Consider the following 7860-nt stretch of genomic DNA (forward strand, 5'->3'; position numbering starts at 1 on the left):
CAGTTTTCTCACCCCTGAGCTGGGAGGGAACTATTCTTTCCTTGTGTGTTAGAAGGGCACATGTGCTGGGCTCACTACTGTTGACCTTGGGCTTGGCAAAAACTGGAGTCAATAGCATGAAATGCAGCATCTGACCCTGGGCACCCACCCAAGGGAGAGAATTACATGTTATGAATGTCAGATGACCAAGGAGTGGGAGGGGAGGGGACACACACACAAGAAGGAAGCATTGTCACCGAGACCAAGCTCCCCGGGATAGTGGCTCGAGGCGGGGGTGGGGGTGGGGTCGATGTCAGTGCCAGGCTTGGGAGTGGGGTGCACCTGCTCATGCGACGGAGCTAAGTCGGCTCCCATGCTCCTGTCGCACTACAGCAGACACCCTCAGTGTCATCCAGTCTTCTGATGGCTCCATCTCGGGAGCACTTCTGGTTTTAATCGCTCTCCATGTAAATGCATACCAGATGTGAAGTCAGCTTTCATCATAAAAACTCGATGAGTTATTTTGCACTGGGCAAGGCAGGGAGACAGGACATAAGAACAGCTTTCTACCCACTCCCCGGGGAATCACAGCTCAGTTTGGTCCATCTTCGCCACTGAGACAAGGTTGACTGCAGGTTCCTCTCGCAACAATCTAGTTCTGAAATGGCCAGATTTTGGGGGTGGCAACACTTTTGGGACCCTCGGTGGGCAACCCTTCAGTATTATTGGGAGTAACTCTGAAGAAAGGCAGAGGAGGGGAGAGACTGTGGGGAACTCAAAGCTAATGAGTGAGCCCCAGGCACAGCATGTCCGCTGAGATGCCAGTCACAGGCATTAGGAAGTGTCCCGGCTAACCCAGTCATCCCTGCCCCAGGTTACTGAATGAAACAAAATAGCGGGGTGGGTAGTGGTGCATGCCTTTAATCCCAACACTCAGGAGGCAGCGACAGGGGGATCTCTGTCAGCCTGGTCTACAGAGCGAGTTCTAGGACAGCCAGGGCTACACAGCGCTATACTCTGCCTCAAAAGACCAAAATAAAAGAAAAGAAAGAAAGAAATAGAAAAGAAATAGAATGAAAGGAGACCATGACTGCACCTAAGGTATGGAGAAGATTTTATTTTATTGTAGATATAAGGGAGAAAGCAGGCAGAAAGAAGAGTCCAGGCTGAACATGGCGGGCGGACTAAACCAGACCATGAGAGAGTGGGAGCAAGCACAGGAGAGAAGGTGCTGACTGAAAGTGGCCTAGGCCAGGAAGCCAGAATGGTTGAGTTATACAGGGGTCAGGCTTGGTGGGAGGGGTGAGGGGGGTGAGGTGGGGGAAGTGCGAGGGAGGGAAGCAAAGCCCAGCCCCTCGGAGGGAGTGGCTTAGGGTAGGGTGAGAAGTGCTGGGGGGAGCCACAGGTACTGAGTGCTGCGGGAGAGGGGCCAGGGTGGCTTTGATATGTTAAGAGGCACCTCAGCCATTTGTCCTGGCTGACCTAACCGTTACTTACATATTGTGAATGACTGAGGATTGTCCGTGGGTACCCTGCCAAGGAGGGCGGATGGTGCCGAGCGCTGGCATCTTGCATCCTGACCAAAGGAAACTCTATAATATGAAGGACAACCCTTACTCCTGGCACCAACCCCTCCTTCCACACATTCTTGTTTTTCTTCCTCACACCCACCTTCTACCTTTGTGTTTGTCAAGGCCTAAAGCTGCAACCAAGAGACCGGACTGTGATCCAGAAGAAAGCCCATCTCTCAGTGCCTCGTGCTGACAGAGTCAATTAACGCAAAGATGCAGTCCCCTCAAAGTCCCAGTGTAGGGGTAGGGCAGCTCTTCTGTGCAAATCTCCGGAGCTCGGGTGGCCCAGGTCACACCTCACGGCAAAGGTACCAGAGACGTTTCTGATTTTTAGCTTTTTTCCTGCATCAGGTTATAAATCATTCCTTTGTCTTCTACCAGGACACTCTGTGGATTAAAAAGTCCAAGTCCGAGGCAACGCAAGTGTCCGAGTAAGATGCAAAGCCATGTCCTTTAAATTGCTCCTAGGTGACTTTTAACTTTTTAAGGGAATGCTGTATTGTTTAGGGAATAAACATTCCTAGGAATAAACTGAGCCTAGGCACGCTCAGTACTAATGTCATTTTAAAAAGTTGTTTTCAGTTGGCAGCTGGCTACGCAGGTGTGGTGGTGGCCAGCACCAAGGGCAGACTGTGTCTGCCTCTTCTACCAGAACATTCTCACAGCTCACACACACACAGCATGCGGTATGTATTCTCACTGCGGCCTAAGGAATGGTTCTGGGTCTTAAGACAAACCATTCTTCCTTTCACTGTGGGGTCACTGTTTTGTGCTTTGTGTCATGTGCTCAGGGTCAACAAAGATGAAAATCAACCTGCCTGGGTGGTTTCCTTCTGGAATGGGGTCCTGGTCTACACCTAGGTGGCTGTTTAGAAATCTGCTGTTTGGAGCTGCGGGCTGAAGACCCCTTTCTAGTCAGCTGTGAGCCAGGGGCCACTTCTAGCAACCAGAGACCACCCTTGTTCCCTCCAGTGAGCCACAGTCCGGACGCTTCCTCGCCTCTCATCCCTGTCAGGCTTCCAGTCTTCCCATCTCTCAGTCTGTGATCTTTCTGACCTCCGGTCTCTAACTTGTGTCTGAACTCCATTCTGGGTTTCCGTGTCTGACCCCTCCCCTGTGACCTTTAGTCCCTCAGACCTCTGTTTCTAACCTCCCTGACTGGTGGACTACCTGACCTCCCTGTCTCTGACCTTTGACCTCGGGACCAAGATTGAACAGGCTCAGGTTGACTGGCTGGCTCACATTCTCTCCTATTATCTCCTTAGCGTAACACCAACTGATTAGGGACATCCACTGCATCTGGAGAGCCCTCGAAAACACTGGATTAGGAGCAGTGGGGGGTTGGTTTCTAGGATCCCTCCGGCTGCAGCATTGCTACTTGGAGTTTTCAGTTTGGGGTGCTGTCTGTGGATTTCTTCGTAGGCAGATGTGGGTGTGGCTCTTTGTCCATGCACACGCCTCAGTGTCCTTTGAAAAAGTGATTAGATTATGAGCCCTTGGTTCATTATCACCATAGTGAAGACATTTGAATGAAGCAGAGTTGTCTGCCCATTTCATTTTCTAATTCTTTCAACCCCACATTTTCTGCCAGTGTTTGCAGTCTTCTCGATTTAGGCCAGTGGCCCTGGTATCCATGGGTGCTTTACTGCTCAGGTCCATTCCTGCCATCAGAGCCACCATGGCCTTTCCCTGTGGGAGGATGCTGTCCCAGTCTATCCAGGTTGGGGTTGTAAAACACCATACCTAGGATTGGAGAAATGGCTTAGAGGTTTTCTTGCAGAGAACCAGGGTTTGACTCCCAGCACCAACATGGTGGTGGCTCATAATCATCTATAGCTCCAATTCCAGGGCATCAGATGCTCTCTTCTAGTTTTCTTAGGCACCCGGCACATGGGACATATAAAATAAATAAATATGAATACATATAAAAAGTAAATAAATCTTTAATATGCACATACTATATTTATACATACATACATACATATACACACACATATATACATGCATGTATATATACAATAGCATAGCCTGTGGAGGGTACAGACAGTAGAAGTCCATTTCTCACAGCTTTGTAGCATGGGAAGTCCCAGATCAGGGTACTGGAAGGTTCCATGTCAGGTAGGGCTCTGACTACTGGGCACAATCATCTGTTTTCTCATATAACCTCACATGGGGTATGTGTATGTGTGTGTTTGTGTGTGTGTGTTCCACTGGAGTCTCTTTGTTGTTGGTTGAGACATGGCTTTACTCTTATAGCCCAGGTTGGCTATAAACTCACTATCCTGCTACCTTAGCCTTCCAAAGGCTGGAATTAGAGGTAAGTGCCACCATGCTCTGCTCTAGAACCTTCCTTCCTTCCTTCCTTCCTTCCTTCCTTCCTTCTTTCTTTCTTTTTTTGTTTTTTTGAGACAGGGTTTCTCTGTATAAACCTAGCTGTCTTGGAATCCTCACTGTAGACCAAGCTGGCATTGAGCTCACAACTCACAGAGATCCACCTACCTCTGCCACCCAAGTACTGGGATGAAAGGCGTGTGCCACCACTGTCGGGCTAGCACCGATTCTTTTAGAACTAGACAATCTGGTAGGGCTAAGTTCAGACCCCAGCCAATGGGGGAAAGACACAGTTACCACCTGAGTTAAAATAAAAGCCAAGTGTACTCATCTCAGTGTGCTTGCTCCTCTGAGCACACCCTCTGGATCTGTAGTAAAGTTCTGCCTTGTTGAGATGCTTTGGTTGGAGTATGTGTGTGTGTGTGTGTGTGTGTGTGTGTGTGTGTGTGTGTGTGTGTTTATGACCCCAAACTGAGTTCTAGCACAGGGAAGACCTTAACTCCATTCTGAGAAACCAGTAGTGCCAAGGCAGCCAAGAGTTGGTGCACAGTTGGGACTCAAAATAACCCTTGCTTTAATCTTATGCACATTGGAAGTGGCTTGAGGGAACTGCTCAGCCCCCCAGAAAGAGACAATCCCCAATGTCCACTTCATGAGAAGCTGAAGAAGACAGCAGCAAGGGAGAAACCCTGGGAGCAGGGCAAGGGGCCTGAGAGTTACTGAAGGAAGATTTTTTTTCCTTCACGGCAGGGGCAATATCTGCTCAGCAAGACTTCAAGGCTGTTAAGGATTCTGTCTGCTGTGTGATCCCCTGAATTGGGCTGTACTATGGTGTTACTCTGTCCCTACATACTGCTGTACAGTGACAGTTATATATGGGGGAGGTGTGTGAGTTCTTTTGTTGTTGTTGCTGTAACGAAACACCAGAGGCTGCTACTTCATGAAGAAAAGAGGTTTGTTTACTATACAGTTTTGAAAGTCCAAGATTGCGTGGCCCCATGAGTTTGGTCACTGATAAGGATACTCATGGCTGTGCCTCTATGTAGTGGACAAGACAAGAAGTTGGAGCCATCTGAAATTTAGGTTCAGTCTTCTTATAACAACTTTTTTTTAAAAAAAGAGATTGATTTTTATGTGTTTTCCCTGTATGAATGTTTGTGCTCTAAGTGCATGCCTAGTGCCCTTGGAAGAGGGGGTCAGAACTCATGGAACTGGAATTATGGGTGGTTGTGAGCTACCATGTGGGTGTGAGGAAGAGAAAATGAATCTTCTACAAGAGCCACAAGTGCTCTTAACCACTAAGCCATCTCCCTAGCCCCACAACAACTCAGACATTCCCAGAAAACAGCATTCATCCCTTCTGAGGTTGGTGCTCTCAGTGACCGACCTACCCGCACTTAGGCCCCACCTGATAAAGGTTCCATCTCTCAATACCACTGAAAACACAGCGGAGGATGGACACTGACAACTGACTTCTAAGTTATATGCCTCTGGACCACGAGGACCCCCCTGGGCTATGTGAAGAAATCATATCATCCTTCAGAGGTTCTGAGCTTTCGGGTGGATGGCACACAGTGTGTCTCAGTGAATTCCTCCCATTCCAGATGAAAACGGCACTTCAGATTGGCCCAGCCACCCAGAGAGAAACTGTATCTTGCACAGGGTGAGGAGGTAAGTAACAATGCAAGGTTAACATTCTTTCTTTCCCTCTGCCATGGCAACCAGCACACTGCAGACAGAGGCTGTTCCATCCACCTGCTGATGGCAGGCACCTCATGATGGATGTGCAGTATGCCAGAAACAAAGATCTGCAGCCCAGCCAGCCCCTTCTAACTGATGGAGGAGGATGCTGTCACTCCAAGCTCGTGAGCAAGCATCAGGACAGCTCCTGGCTGAAGCTTCCTCTCCCCTCTGTCCTGTGTCTAGTGACCTGCTTCCTGGGTCATATGCCCCTTTCTTGTCCTCTTCATTTTGGTGACTCATGACCTCAGGTGTTGTGGTAGCTCCTACCATGAGAAAGAAAGAAAATTTTTTGAAACCGTATGCATCTAAAAATGCAGTCAGGCTGTGGTCACGAAGTTTCTATCGGTTACAGACAACATCCACTACTACCATGATCCCTAAAAGAACCCCCAAAAGAGTCCTATCACTTCCAATGTGCCAACTATGGCAATGATCACATAGCAATGAACTTCTTACCTGGGGTGTTGGTACAAGCCTGCTCTGTTGTCAGTCATCTAAAAGCAAGGCCCAGACACGCCTGATGCCTGTTACTTTTATCGTTCAGTGTATATTCCTACTTAAAGATTGCTGTAAAGTAGTGTGTTCCTTTTGTTGCTATAACATAATATCTGGGGTGAATTTTGTTTGCTTGTTTGTTTTCGAGACAGGGTGTAGCCCTGGCTGTCCTGGAATTTGTTCTGTAGACCAGGCTGGCCTTGAACTCACAGAGGTCTGCCTGCCTCTGTCTCCTGAGTGCTGGGATCAAAGGCATGCACCACTACTGCCCAGCCCAGGAAATAGTTTTTTTGACTCACAGTTTTAGAGATTTCAGTCCCAGAACAATGGCAGCAGCCAAGCAGGGATAATGGTAGGAGAAAGTCTAGGGTCTCTATATCCCCAAGGACATGTTTCATTAGGCCCTATCTCTGGCTTCACCATATCCCAATAGTACTACAGACTGAACCAAGTCTTTAATATAGCTTTTGGGGTACAGTTATCCAAATTATGGTAAAAAAAAACCCTACTAATTCATATTTTCTCTGTTCATTATAAAAACATACCGCACAGCTTGGGATTTACTAACACACAACGTTCAGGCTTGCATGGACACACTCTGCAATGCTCACAGCAACATAACTGCCTAAGGAGACACTCCCCAGAATGCATCCCTTCTGGTGAATGCCTATGCTTGGTTCACCGTGTGGCTGGGTGAAGGCTATGGTAGTTTTCCTTTAGCATTCCAAATCTGTTTCTTTGATGCTAGCAGGTACCTCAGCTGTGAGAAGCCCATTGTTCTGACTTGAGTTTGTATATGAGCTATAGCCAACATCAGAACACCTTCTCTGATATTCAGAAATTCAAGGGTGACAAGACACAGTGTGGGATCTTCTCTCATGCCCTCGCTCTCCATGGCCTTCCCAACATATGGTCTCCAATTGTCAAGACTTGCTTTGGACTAATTCATCAATGATTTTTTCTAACTACCATGTCAGTGTTCCTATAAACTGATCAAAGCATTTTCCGGTTGATTCTCTAATTAGCATTGTTTCCCTTCTCTTCTTTCCGTTTTATGCTGTTGTGAGTTCTTTCTGGTTAATGCTCTCTCCCAGTCTTTCCCTGAAGACTTGGTCATTTATGCTGCCTACTTTCTTCTAAAGCTCCAAGAACTCTTTCTTTCACTCCCTGCTCTTTCTTCACCCATATTTCCCTTTTGCAGATTGTGGTATCCTTTTACATCCCCTGTTGATAGTATTGGTAGTTTTGTTGATGTTTACCTCTCTCTACATGGCTTGTTCCCTACAGCTTACTTCAAAAACAAACAACAAAGCAAACCAAAAGCCTATTGAGGCTTTGCATTTCCTGATGCAGGCTTTCTTGACATGTCAGCTCAGCTGCTCACTCCTGTTTGCCTGGGAAAGATTGAGATGTATCAGAAGTTCAGTGCCAAGTGGCACCTTCCAGTGTGGCCTCCTCTGTAGTATGCTAATTGGACACTTGAGCAGCTATGGATGTGAAAACGTGCTAATGATTCCCTTTGGCCTGGCTTGCTCAGCCTAAAAGCCTCTCCTAGGCTTCTGGCTCCCGCGCCATGAAATCTCTGAAAGGGGCGTATAGATGTCAGTAGACGCATGCGCACTTGACCCTGATCCAGCGTTGCTCCATTGCCGCTGCCACTCTGTTAGAGGAGTCTTTATCTCCTTCAGATGGATGCAGTCTCCTCTCAGGAAGAGGAAGGGGCAGCTGTAGCTTCTCCGGT

This window comes from Peromyscus eremicus, chromosome 1 (assembly GCF_949786415.1).
Source record: "Peromyscus eremicus chromosome 1, PerEre_H2_v1, whole genome shotgun sequence".
Classification (NCBI taxonomy): Eukaryota; Metazoa; Chordata; class Mammalia; order Rodentia; family Cricetidae; genus Peromyscus; species Peromyscus eremicus.